We start from the raw sequence: 13,656 nt of genomic DNA, 5'->3' as shown, positions 1-13,656 counted from the left end.
ATCTTTGTTTGGAGGTAAGAAAGATTATATCTTCCCTGATGGTTTCAAGGTGCTGTACAAATTATACCCGTGAAGGGGACTTGCTATTATTATTATTATTATTATTATTATTATTATTATTATTCCTGACTCCTCCAAGGAGTCTGAAGACTCATCGCAGGAAGACACCTACAACTGTCTCAACCACTACACCGAACCTCTACTACGAATCATCTCCATCAACGCCATATACCGCCCACCTCCACCACCACCACAACTGGTATTCTATGTCTGTAAATTACGTGTGTTCTGAAGGGCCGATTTGTCTGTATGCGCGATGAAACAGCCGAGTTTCCGGGAGAAAAAACCCTGCTACCGCCGAATGAGATCGGCTAACTCACCTCCGATTGAAAATCGTCCAGATAAAGATTCCTCCGCCGCGACGAGAATCGAACTCAGGCCTATTCCAATCGAAGACGCAGTGTACCGTCGTTTTTCCAATTGCGCTATCTGTTCAGATGTTCCTTTAAGATAGGGTATGCTGATCCTTTTAACATCATATTGCAGTGTGGAAAAAGGATGATAATTTTAAAATATTTTCTGTATCAAGGTCAATGCGTGGATATATCTGTCTGTTAAGGATGTCTTCTTGTAAACAGAAAATTCGATATTAGCAGCAGAGTTACGATGTATTAAAGTATCAAAAAAGGAGAGATTGTTTTTAGATGCGCGATCTATAATGAACTTAATACGAGTATATAAGGCGTTAATTCTATCCAGAAATTGAAGTAGTTCTGTTTCAGACCAGATTTCAAACCTATCATTCCAAAAAACGTACTGAAATGCGAAGTCGAAGAGAAATGTTATTAGAAATTCAATCTTGTAAATGCTTCATAAAACAATTAGCCAAAACAGGAGATATAGGACTACCCATTGCAGTACCTTCGATCTTCTGAAATAATTTATTATGCCAAGTGAAATAGCCGAATTGAACGTAAGCTTGATTAAATCGGCGATGTCAGCAGACAAATGTGCTTGGGAAAGTTGGATAGTTTCTTGAAGAGGTATATTTGTAAATAATGGAACTAAATCAAAGGAAACTATAATTCCAGACGCTTGTAAATGAAGACCTTTAATTTTTTTTCTTGGATGAAAACTATTTTTTATATAAAAGGTGGTTTTCACAATACACTTTTATTATTATTATTATTATTATTATTATTATTATTATTATTATTATTATTATTATTATACGTCTATATGGAAGATGCGTGTTTTAGGTTTTGGAGTGTGCACAACGTTTCGTGTCATTTTGACTTAAACAATGCGTTACGTGGCCGCCCTTTTAGCCACCCATGGTGGAAACAGGAGTCCCACTCAAAGTGATATTGAGAAGATTCTTGGTAGTATTGGGATTGAGATTGATGAAGATACGCTGAACAAAGTTATCAAGGAGTTCAAGGGCAAAGATGTGAATGATGTCATTGAAGCAGGTAAAGCTAAGCTGGCATAGATAGTCGTTCCACAATTGCTGGTGGAGCGATTGTTGCCGTTGGTCGTGGTGCTGGAGGAACTGCACTTGGTGGTCCTGCTCCAGAGAAAGAAGAAAAGAAAGAAGAGTCCGAAGAATCTGATGATGATATGGGATTTGGGTTGTTTGATCAAATATATTGTAAAACATACTTTTGCCATGTTCAGCAAGTTTGTACGCTGTTGTAATAAAGTAATATTAAAGCAAAAGTTATTTTGGAAAAAAAAAAAAATTCGTAACACCTCCGAGGAATCAGAAGACTCATCGCGGCAGGACACCTAGTGTACAACTCACCACTCCGCCACTACACCGAACCTTAACAACCAATCAACTACATCAGCGCCATCTACCGCCCACCACCACCACCACAACTATTTTTTGTCTGTAAATTGCGTATTTTCTTTTATAAAAATCTTTTAAAATGTTTTGCCAAATAATAAGTGGGAGATCCTATGCAATGAACATTAATTGAAAACCAGATTTGTCTACTTTGTATGGCCATAATGGACGTTATGTTGTTTCCAGGTTTTCTGTCTTTGCCTTGAAAGAAGATCGTGAAATATTGAACGAAATACAGAGGAGTAATTATTATTATTATTTTATCGGTGTCTCCATGGAGTCAAAAGACTCATCGCGGGAGACCCGACATTGACACACTAACCATTATTTATACAATACCTGTCATACCTCTCTTAAATTCATTCACAGTTGAAGCATTCACAACCAGTTCTGGCAAAGCATTCCACCCATTCACAACCCTCCAAGTAAAAAATCTAGTCCTAACACCCTTGTTAACCACACTCTTACACAATCTCCAGGGATGGCCCCTCGTTCTCTCACTTCCTGCACTGGTCTTAAGAATATCATCAGTATCAATCCTGTAAAATCCAGTTAACAATTTAAATACCTCTATTATATCTCCTCTCCTACGTCTATCAGCTAGTTTTTGGAGCCCACAGATCATCAATCTGTCCTCATAGGGAACATCCCACAGTCCTGCAACAATTTTTGTAACCCGCCTCTGAATCCTCTCCACCACTTCTTCATCACCAAGAAATCCTGTGGACCAGATCTGTGCACAATAGTCCACATGCGGCCTTATTAATGCCTTATAGAGTGGAACAATAACCTCCATATCCATGCTTGTTAGTGTGTTTCTCAACAACCATGTAATTTGATGTGATGTTTTGGCAGTCTTTGCAATATGCCCTTTGAATTTAAGTTCTCTGTCCACAATAACTCCCAAGTCTCTTGTGTCGTCAACTTCTTGCAGTTCAGTTACGTTAATATAGTAAATAGCATGTGATGACACTTTGCCACGTTGAACTGACAGCCATTTACCTTTGTCCATACCGTCAGCCTATTTAAGTCATCCTGTAAGATATTTACATCATTTGAATTGATTATCGCTCTTCCCAATTTTGCATCATCAGCAAACAAGTGGATATTTCCATTCAAGGTATTTCAAATATCATTGATGTACAAATTAAACAATAGAGGACCAAGCACTGAGCCCTGAGTACACCACTAGTTACTTGCCTTTTCCTGGACTCAGCTCCTCCGTAAACCACTCTTTGATATCTGTCCACCAGCCATCCTTTAATCCAAATCACCATCTTCGGATCCATACCCATTTGTCTAATTTATGTAACGAAGTTCCATGTGGAATCCTGTCAAAAGTCTTTGCTAAGTCAAGCAGTACCACTGAGTAAGGATTTCCTTTATCCAACTCCACTGTTACTTTATTATAGAACGTAAGCAAATTACTTAGGCAAGACCTACCCTTCACAAAACCATGTTGCCCCTTATAAAGTATCATATTGCTGTCCACCCAGTCCTGAATTCTAATTTTTACCAATTTCTCCAAAATCTTAACCACCACTCCAGATATATTGATTGGTCTATAATTTGCAACCCGTCTTAGAGCCTCCCTTGTGCAATGGAACTATTTTCCCCTCTATTGGCATTTTACCAGAACTGAGGCATAAATTAAACTCTTTGATATCTGTCCACCAGCCATCCTTTAATCCAAATCACCATATTTGGATCCATACCCATTTGTCTAATATCCTGGTTAGTAGAGTTGCTAATTCTCTTGCACATTCTCGTAACAAATGGGCCGATATGCCATCTAACCCAATGGCAGTGTTAGCATTAAGGTTCTTTAATATATTAAGCACCTCAATTTCATCTATCACTAGACTCTCATCAGTCAATGGCACATTTGACACTGCACTATCACTACCAAGATGGTACACTTTTGCGAAATGATCACTAAGCAACTCAACTATTTAATTAGCTTCTGTAATTTCCTATCATCAACACTTTTTAAAGTAATCTTTCCATGGATATTCTTTCTTTTACTAGCCGCATAGCGAAAGAACTCTTTAGGATTTCTTTTGGATTCATCAGCTAGCTACCTCTCATAATTAGCTTTGCTTTCCTTACCATACAGGTTACTCTCTTTGCCTGTTCCTTGTATTGCTCATTGGAACGCTCATCACCTTTTTCTTTATACGCCCTCCACAACCTTTTCTTTATCTGTAACTCCTCTGTAATAGTATTATTCATCCATTTTACTCCGACTTGATTTCTCCTTCTGACTCTGGGAATACAGTCTAATACAGCTTCAAATACTCCTTGAGAATCTCTCACGCACCATCAACATCTCTCCCCTTGAAATTCTCATGCCATAGTACAGCTGAAAGCTGACTTCTCAGCTTGTTGTCATAATCACCAGCCTTGTAATTCCATATATACCCATTGTTAATAGAATATTCAGCACATCTTACAATATCCCAGGTCAAGACCACAAGATCCACTTGGGGAAAGCGATCCCCAACTGGAGACATTGTAACTAAATTACTTATGTTCTCTGATGTTATGACCAGATCTAATACTCTAGAATCTCTCGTCCCTTCCATCACATGCTGTCTCAGGTAATTATCTCTTGACAACTGTATAAACTCCATTTCCTTTGTTCCTTTTGACCATTCCTTCCCCCAATCTATGTCCCCAAAGTTAAAATCTCCCATAATAATTACTTGACCTTCACCCAGCGTGCTAATTTGCCAATACATGCTATCAACGTGGGCTGTTCAATAAGTAATAAGACTAATTTTACTGTGGCGAAACCACTCATCACAATATTAATTTCTGTGGAATAAAGAAATGTTGCTGTATGTATTAACAAAAGAGGTTGATAGATGGCGTATACGGGCTGATGTGCCAGAGTGTCACGTGACTAAACGCAAGTGCTCATCGGCGCGCCTGCGAGGTGCGACCAGTCTTCGAAATGGAAGCGTCCTTGGAACAGCATTATGCAATTAAATTTTGTGTGCGTTTGCAAAAATCGGCCTCAGACACCTTTAACATGATACGGGAAGCTTTCCACAATGAAACAATGTTGAGGGCAAGTGTTTTTCGCTGGCATAAAACTTTTAAGGAAGGAAGGCAAAATGTGGAAGATCTTGAACGTGAGGGAAGACCTTCAACGTCCATCACAGAGACAATGATCAACACAGCAGATTATCATCAAGCACGTCAAAAGGAAGCGTCCATTGTTGAAGAATGACTTCTTATTGTACCACGATAATGCAAGGCCACATATTGCTGGTTGTGTAGTGGACGTTTTGCAGAAGAACAACACAGATATCCTACCACACCCTCCATACAGTCCTGATCTCGCACCGTGCGATTTCTGGCTGTTTCCTCAGCTCAAGAAACCACTAAGAGGCCGCCATTTCGAAAGCAACAAAGCATGTGTAAAAGCTGCGGAGGCGGTTTTGAATGAACTCTCAAAAAACGGACTCTCACCTGTGTTTAAGAAGTGGGCGCAACGTTGGAAAAAATGCATCGCGTCTCACAGTAGTTACTTCAAAAAAGACCATGTAAATGATGACAATTAAAGGTAATCTGTTGTCTGTATAAATATAGTCTTATTACTTATTGAACAGCCTATGTACATTCTCCCTTATTCCCCTTGGATTATAGCAACAACCAATTAGATATTTCGCCTTGTTACTGTCTATCTCACACCAAACAGCCTCGAATGAACTGCCCTCTACATATCTGTCACAGTGAGGTACTTCTACCTGTTTTGGCTTTAATGCTTCGCTATCATTAATAAAACCCCTCCCCCCATTCTGTTATCTCTCTCCTGCCTGAAAATACTGTACCCCTTAGATTCCATCCTAATAACTATATCATTCTTAGTTAACCAAGTTTCGCTAATTCCTGTAATTTTTGGCATGTTGTACTAAGTAATAACAAAAACTCTTCACACTTATTCCTAATACTTCGAGCATTAGTATACATAAACCGCAATACTCCCTTCCTCCCATAATTTCCCTGTGTGCGAATTAGCCCACTTTGTATACTGTTAATATTCTGTGAACAATTAATCCCAAATTCACAGCAATTAATGACTTTAGTACTATTTACAGCTGTTTATATCACCTGCCTCCCTAGCAAATCCCATTTCCCTTTTTTTGACCCTTTACTCTATCTTTTATCAATAAATGTTCTAAATGCCAAGCTCCTAATCCATTTAAGTGCAAATCATCTCTCTTAAAATACTCCTTCCTTTTATCAAACTCATCGCAGACATTCATGAAATGAATATTATTATTATTATTATTATTTGACACCTCCAGGGAGTCCAAAGACCTATCGAGGGAGAGTGTTCCAACAGCATCGTAAGATTGGTTCCCTTCCAACTACTAACCGCGCTCAAACTTACTTAACTGAGCCATTAATAGCAGAGGCTCTACCAATCAACCAACCTTTGCCGGCATTTCTTTGCAAAACCTTTTACACAATCTTGACACCATTCCATTTACTATAATTGCTCTTCTGTTAAATTCATCACTATCAAATCGTGGTATCACACTCATGATCTTTACACTCTCATTCTTTGCATTCATTGCTATCATTGAATCCTTCAAATCCTGTCTGACAGAAAACCTTTTGGTACCTAGATCATTCGTCCCTATTGCTGCAATAATCTCACTCACTCTATCTTTCAGCAGTTTCAGAGCCCCAGTTATATCCTTAATTTTTGACCCTGGATAACACGCTTTAATTATTCTACCATCCCTCACACCCTTAATTATAGAATTCCCATACAGCACAACATCTTTTTTTGCTCCTTCTTAACATAACATCGTTTACTCCCACTGATGCTTGTTTTTGTCACTGATCTTCTCTCACATTCGTTAATATTGTATATCACTCAGAAATCTCTGTGTATCTATTTCTGCACTATTTATTCCATGCACATATTCACCTCTGTCATTCTCATACTTTGTCATCCTTAATCCCCCCCCCCCATACTTTCTATTCCATAAAAAGCATTAGAACATATTGGAATTCTGAAAGATAGACAATACAATTTGGTCCGATCAATATTATAAAATATATTACAGTTATTATTTAAATTAAGGGGATATTAAATCCCACATTGTTTTTAAACCGAATAACAAAATCAAAGATCGGAATCAAAGAGTTTCATGCCGAATATAGTAACTATAAACGTATCGGCGACTACTAGCGTAAGCTAAAGCACGTAGTTCAAGTACGTAGTACAGACTAGGGCAACTCGTGCTTTAGCTTACGCTAGTAGTCGTCGATACGTTTATAGTTACTATATTCGGCATGAAACTCTTTGATTCCGATCTTTGATTTTGTTATTCGGTTTAAAAACAATGTGGGATTTAATATCCCCTTAATTTAAACAATGTTTTACATCGCGAAATGAAGCCTATTGGCTCTTTACTTTAAATATATTACAGTCATTTAGAAATGTCCGTTCCTTTGTTTCAGGAGAACTTGCACAACACAGTCTACTCCACATGCTGCTTCTATCAGATACATTGGGATATGGCTGTATAAAACATGTATGTTCCCTATGAGACTGATGGCACCTAACTGCGAAGTCTTGATGATCACTTAAACTTGGGACATTACACAAACCAGATGTATCATCATTTATTACACTAAAACTTATGTGATTATATGAGTCAATTAATACTGGCAAAACATTTGATATATTAGATGTGAAATGGACTGCGCAATCTTTCGTTTCTACCTTGACATCAGATTCAAGAGGTGATACCATGGAAACACAAGATGAATAAAGATGTTAAGTAATCTGGATTGACATCCCTAGCAATTACAGAAGAAATAGTTGACTCAGATGACATAACAAAACTGAATGGGACAATACACTGTTATGCACACATTCACCTGAATTGATGAAAGGACTGTCATCACTACTCAAGATTGTGACTGGCAAGTGAGAATTAACTGTAGCATCAGAAACTGACAATACACTGTTATGCACACATTCACATGAGTTGATGAAAGGATTATTGTCATCACTACCTAAGATTGTGACTGGCAGGTGAGAATTAACTGTAGTATCAGATACTGAATGAGACAATACACTTATGTACACATTCACCCGACAGTTGGCCGTCAGCAACCAGGTGAACAATGATTGGTTTCCCTGCTTCGTGACGATCATAAGCTAAAGCTCCCTGGTGTATGCCTTCCACAGAATCATAGTACTTATTAGCAACTTCCAAAAAATTTTTCATTTTTAGGAACTCTGCAGATTTTAACAATGATGGAAGCATATCCCATGAAATGTTAATATCACCATGGTACATATATTGGACCATCAACCTTAAGTCGTTGAACTTCATATCATTTAATGTCACAACAGGATCACTACTTGGGTTCTCTAAAAATAAGCTGTATAGAAGAGTGCTGCTTGCAGATAGTACTATTTTGTGAGCCTTAAGGGTCATTCCTTCACACGATAATGTTACATCCACCAAACGTTCATTAGCAAGTAATTTATTAAAAGCAGATAATATATTAGGTATGTGATTGTGCCCTTTCAAACAAATTGTCTGTGATCTTGTTATCATATTGAGTTCTGAACTAGGATTAAAATAAAATACTATTATTAGGATTCTTTCAAGTACCACAAGTACCAAGTACCTCTAACTACATACTGCAGGATTTGCGAAAATGCTTCATCAAACAAATCATTACACAGACAACATTAAACAATAAAAATACAGAACAAAATTTACATGCGTTATTTGAAATAATCATCTCAGTATTATACACTTATTATTATTATTATTATTATTATTATTATTATTATTATTATTATTATTATTATTTTAACGGTGTCTCCATGGAGTCAAAAGACTCATCGCGGGAGACCCGACATTGACACACTAACCATTATTTACACAATACCTGTCATACCTCTCCTTAAATTCATTCACAGTTGAAGCATTCACAACCCTCCAAGTAAAAAATCTAGTCCTAACACCCTTGTTAACCACACTCTTACACAATCTCCAGGGATGGCCCCTCGTTCTCTCACTTCCTGCACTGGTCTTAAGAATATCATCAGTATCAATCCTGTAAAATCCCTTTAACAATTTAAATACCTCTATCATATCTCCTCTCCTACGTCTATCAGCTAGTTTTCGGAGCCCACAGATCATCAATCTATCCTCATAGGGAACATCGCACAGACCTGCAATAATCTTTGTAACCCGCCTCTGAATCCTCTCTACCACTTTCGCATCACCAAGAAATCCCGGTGACCAGATCTGTGCACAATAGTCCAAATGCGGCCTTATTAATGCCTTATAGAGTGGATCAATAACTTCCCTATCCCTGCTTGTTAGTGTGTTCCTCAACAACCATGTAATTTGATGTGATGTTTTGGCAATCTTAGCAATTTGCCCTTTAAACTTAAGTCCTCTGTCCACAATAACTCCCAAGTCTCTTGTCTCATCAACTTCCTGCAGTTCAGTTCCATTAATATAGTAAACAGCATGCGATGTCATCCTCCCGAAGTGCATCACCTTACCCTTAGCCACGTTGAACTGACAGCCATTTACCTCAGTCCATAGCGTCAGCCTATTTAAGTCATCCTGTAAAATATCCACATCATTTGAATTGATTATCGCTCTTTCCAATTTTGCATCATCAGCAAACAAGTGGATATTTCCATTCAAGGTATTTCAAATATCATTGATGTACAAATTAAACAATAGAGGACCAAGCACTGAGCCCTGAGTACACCACTAGTTACTTGCCTTTTCCTGGACTCAGCTCCTCCGTAAACCACTCTTTGATATCTATCCGCCAGCCATCCTTTAATCCAAATCACCATCTTCGGATCCAAACCCATTTGCTCTAATTTATGTAACAGAGTTCCATGTGGAATCCTGTCAAAAGCCTTTGCAAAGTCAAGCAGTATCACTGAGTAGGGATTTCCCTTATCCAACTCCACTGTTACTTTATTATAGAACGTAAGCAAATTACTTAGGCAAGACCTACCCTTCACAAAACCATGTTGCCCCTTATAAAGTATCATATTGCTGTCCACCCAGTCCTGAATTCTAATTTTTACCAATTTCTCCAAAATCTTAACCACCACTCCAAATATATTGATTGGTCTATAATTTGCAACATCAGTCTTAGAGCCTCCCTTGTGCAATGGAACTATTTTTCCCTCTTTCCACTCTATTGGCACTTTACCAGAACTGAGGCTTAAATTAAACATCCTGGTTAGAGGAGTTGCTAATTCTCTTGCACATTCTCGTAACACATGGGCCGATATGCCATCTAACCCAATGGCAGTGTTAGCATTAAGGTTCTTTAATATATTAAGCACCTCAATTTCATCTATCTCTATACTCTCATCAGTCAATGGCACATCTGACACTGCACTATCACTACGAAGATGGTACACTTTTGCGAAATGATCACTAAGCAACTGAACTATTTGATTAGCTTCAATAATTTCCTTACCATCAACACTTTTTAAAATAATCTTTCCATGGATATTCTTCCTTTTAATAGCCACATAGCGAAAGAACTCTTATAATCAATAGTTGTCATTTAACATGCAGTATATATGCTCAGATCATGGCAGGATTAGGCTTATCAACAAGAAAGCGATCACAATTCAATATTAAGCTTAACAACATCACTACCACAATCGCCCATTAGGCTTAATGCAAGACATAATGAATTATATTTAGTTTTCTCTTATATGTGCAAAGCCTTATTCAGAAAATATAGCATTATTATTATTATTATTATTACATGAAACCTTGAAGGAGTCCAGACACTCAGTGAGGGAGGGAACTATACCGTACAACTATCTGTTTTCACCATCTAATCTACGAAGTACACAGAACCGCTACTACCCTCATCATCTACACACAATGCTATCTACTGCCCACTGCCACCACTTCTAATATTTTTTGTCTGTAAATTTGTTTGTGTAAAATCAAGGCTTCGTGGGATTAAAAATCCGAGTTACTGGGAGGAAAAGCCTCCCTCCTATGTATCAGATCGAAGGTAGAGAAGACAAAAACCAATAAGTTCTAATGGATTGGAAAACAGCTTAAAATACTGAGGCGAGTGTTCTGAACAGCCCCGGCTGGTGGCGTGTGCGAAGTGTGCAATATACACAGGCGCCGCAGAAGAAAAGGCGCCTAAAAGATGTCAAAAAATATGAGATGAGAGTTTTATACTAACAACGAATAGTACAGAATGGTACATATAATTATGTACCATTCGGGCCCCTTCAGATGTTCCCGGAAACGAACAAATAAATTCTGAAATTGTATCCTGGACCGATTATATCACTGTAATTTTTGATTAAAATTTGTGAAAATATACCTAAAATAGTTCTTTATTTTTTGATGTGTCATAAATCAACTTATGATTAATTGTTGAGTTTCGTGTAAAAAAATTTGTATAAGCAGAACTAATTCGTATGTGTCATATTACTGTAACAAATCGGTTTTCTTTTGGTTTTCATTTCCTGTTTGTTTTATTCACACTTTATTCAAAAAAAACTTTTTTGGAAAGGCGCCGAACATTAATCGCACACACAAGAAAAATACTACTAGGCACCGGCGCTGGTTCTGAATATAGAGAGAGAGAGAGAGAGAGAGAGAGAGAGAGAAGGAGAGAGAGAGAGAGAGAGCAAGTATCAGTATGAAATGCACATTGTGAATTGAAGAGAACTTAACACTGTTAGCATTCAAAAGCAGAGATAATCTAAGGAATATAGGAATAAAAAATAAAAATAAAAAATAAGGTGTTTGAGGTTAAAGCTGTTTTCCTAGTAGGAAAAATAATCGGATTGAAACAAAAATTTCAGTCTATAGATCAGTTAGAAAAGGTTGTATTACTGTATAGAAGTGCCCCACTTATGGACAAGAGGGTGTCCATAATAGGGGCACTTCTATAGTGTCCATCATAGGCACACGAGGCTCTAACTGGGAACCCCAAAAGATTAGTTAAATTTAATGGTCCCAAACAAGGAGGAAGGGACCAGACCACTATAACGCTTCGCGAAAAGTGTAAGTGCGGCTCTGCCCATTACCCCCCCCCCCCCACACACACACAAAACTAGGACAGTGGTGTGGCGTTCTTTGATGAAAGCTTAACTAGGGAAACTTTGTTTTGTCTGGAATCGAATGCTCTCCTAGAATGAGTCCTTAGACTATTTACATGTGTCATGTAATAATAAAATAATAAAAACCAATGAAAGTCTCGACTGTATCGGACAGTTGACAAATAGCTCATTAATTTGGAACAATATAGTTCATAGAAAGTTATTAATAATGTAAAGCTAATTGTGTAGTAAGATCATAGTGTTCTGTGTACTGTGAGGGTACTGTACATACTGGGAACTGAGGATGATGACGATTTTTATAACACTGACATTTAATAGGTTTTCAATGTAACTACTCCATAAACTGAATAATCATGATTTATAGTTTAAATGTCATTTTATCATTCTGCTTCCTTTTTTCTCTATTTCTAAGTGTTCAATGGTCTTCAGAACATCTACCACTTTCCTTATATTTATAAAAATACAATGCCAGCCTAGTTGGCCGATTGTTCAGCATATCCGCTCTCCACCAAAAAGGCTGCGGGTTCGAATCCCGCAGTGTTCATGGATGTTTGTCGTTGTCCGTGAAAATACTAGTATTGGTGAACAGTAGATGGCATTAGTGTAGATGGATCCAATGGAGATTATTATTATTATTATTATTATTATTCCTGACACCTCCAAGGAGTCTGAAGACTCATCGTGGAAGGATACCTACAACTGCCTCAACCACTACATCGAACTTCTACTACGAATCATCTCCATCAACGCCATATACCGCCCACCTCCACCACCACAACTGGTATTCTATGTCTGTAAATTATGTGTTCTGAAGGGCCGATTTGTCTGTATGTGGGATGAAAAACCCAAGTTTCAGGAGAAAAACCCTGCTACCTCCGTATGAGATCGGCTAACTCACCTTCGAGTGAAATCGTCCAGATAAAGATTCCTCCAGTCGCGACGAGAATCGAACTTAGGCCTATTCCAATCGATCCAGTGGAGATGGAGAGTTGTTGAATAGGTGTCCTCCCTCGATGAGTCTTTGGACTCCCTGGAGGTGGCGCAATAATAATAATAATAATAATAATAATAATAATAAATAAATAAATAAATAAGCTAACTCCTTTCATTCCCATATGTAGTAGGCATGGACGTTTTATTAATATTTAACTTTTTTGAGCCTGAACTGCAGTCAAACCACTGTTAGCTAATCAGTGATAGCTGGCTCATGTCTCTCACTAATATTTAAACGTCATCCGATGGATAAATGCCAACATCTAGTGGTCCATATTTCGAACAAAACACATTACTGTTTGGTTTGGAGTGTTCAGGAGAAAATTTCCTTTTGCCTGTGCCATAGTGCCAGAGATAGACTCCTGGGAGCCTTAGTACTTCAGACGGTTTCGAAGATCCCTTCAGTTGGGCATCTGCTCTTTACCAACTGAAGAGTTAACCAAACTTATATGGTGTTGGCAGAGTTTATCCTCACGGAATGTCATGTTTTTCATTTCGTATACATGCAAACTGGCCAGATGAACACACTCAATTTACATATGAAATATATTTATAGAGATAGGAATAATTACCTTATCCTAGAATCATTGTTACAAAATCTAACGATATCATGGACAGTTATGGGCGCTTAAGAATCATGCTGCTAAAGAATATAAAAAAAATCAACTATCGACTTTTTCAT

At 37.8% G+C, this 13,656-nt stretch overlaps 1 pseudogene; it reads left to right on the top strand.

The window, feature by feature from the left end:
• The first annotated feature begins 1,303 nt into the window (after positions 1–1,303).
• LOC150102852 (uncharacterized) lies at positions 1,304–1,698 on the top strand (annotated as a pseudogene).
• The last annotated feature ends 11,958 nt before the right edge of the window (positions 1,699–13,656 follow it).

This window comes from Typopeltis vanoorti, chromosome 9 (assembly GCF_054136105.1).
Source record: "Typopeltis vanoorti isolate ZY-2024b chromosome 9, IOZ_Tvanoo_1.0, whole genome shotgun sequence".
Taxonomy (NCBI): domain Eukaryota; kingdom Metazoa; phylum Arthropoda; class Arachnida; order Uropygi; family Thelyphonidae; genus Typopeltis; species Typopeltis vanoorti.
This window is presented reverse-complemented; position numbering and strand designations above follow the sequence as displayed.